The 1,037-nt window shown below is 43.2% G+C and overlaps 1 non-coding gene across 1 annotated transcript; it reads left to right on the top strand.

Annotated features, from left to right (window-relative positions):
• Nucleotides 1–444: 444 nt before the first annotated feature.
• On the top strand, nucleotides 445–517 carry trnar-ucg (transfer RNA arginine (anticodon UCG)). Its single transcript has one exon. It is a non-coding gene; the product is annotated as a tRNA-Arg (tRNA).
• Nucleotides 518–1,037: the final 520 nt, after the last annotated feature.

The raw sequence follows: 1,037 nt of genomic DNA, 5'->3' as shown, positions 1-1,037 counted from the left end.
CAGCTCAACAGCATCCCAGCGCAACTCCTGCGGCTCACGGGTCACAGTCACAGCAGCTGCGGACCCCGCACAGCGACACCTACCGTCTTGGAGGACAGCGTCTCAAGTGGATTTACATGTAACTTGTTAACGGTGAATGTTCTGTAATGTAGCTAAGTTTTTTAGTATAATTACTCAAAGTAATAAAAAAAAACTGCGACCAGAAGTCTGCGTTCACATCCGTCCCGGCGAAATAATATGACACCTGTAATCCTAGTGCAACTTTATTTTAAATAGATAACAGCATATGCGTCACCCATAGCAAAACGATGCGAAATACTGCACACATAATATCTGCGCGTAATCGTTTTTAACGACTTGTTTAGTACATGCACTCTTGTGAATCGCGTATGACTCGTCGCTGTGAATCAGACCTGGGGGAAGTTGTCAGACAGTCAGGAGCAGGGCCGCGTGGCCTAATGGATAAGGCGTCTGACTTCGGATCAGAAGATTGCAGGTTCGAGTCCTGCCGCGGTCGGCTTTTACCTTTACGTCTCTGAACTGTTTATTTTTATCTCTAAAATAACAACAACACATGCATTACAACAGACAATTCGCTCGACGAATATATCTATAAAAAATACGTAATTACGTTGAACCTAGTGTCATTCCTAAACGTAAAGCCCAGCGATGCTGATTTCAAACTGGATTTGAAATAGGGTGGATCTGCGCCTGTGGTGCTATTCAGACATGTGGTTATAGGAAAGATGCTAGACGTCTTTAAATATTTCTAAAGCTCGACTGTACCGCAGTATCGCTTTAGTTTTACAGTGGTATACTGGACCAAAGGAAACCTTTCCAAGTGACACGACCGTGTTCTCCTGAGCATCTAAGAAGTAAGAGTAAGAAGAAAAAAGCCCTGAGTGCTTGTGGTCTAGATCCATGTCTTTTTGTTTTTGTTTCATGAACGAAATAGTTTTTCAACGCACCGCAAAGCTTTCTCACGAACTGCCATAATAATAATAAAGGTCGAGTGATTCCCGATGAACGAGACCCTA

The sequence above is a fragment of the Atractosteus spatula genome, chromosome 7, assembly GCF_055471065.1.
Source record: "Atractosteus spatula isolate fAtrSpa1 chromosome 7, fAtrSpa1.hap1, whole genome shotgun sequence".
Taxonomy (NCBI): Eukaryota; Metazoa; Chordata; class Actinopteri; order Semionotiformes; family Lepisosteidae; genus Atractosteus; species Atractosteus spatula.
This window is presented reverse-complemented; position numbering and strand designations above follow the sequence as displayed.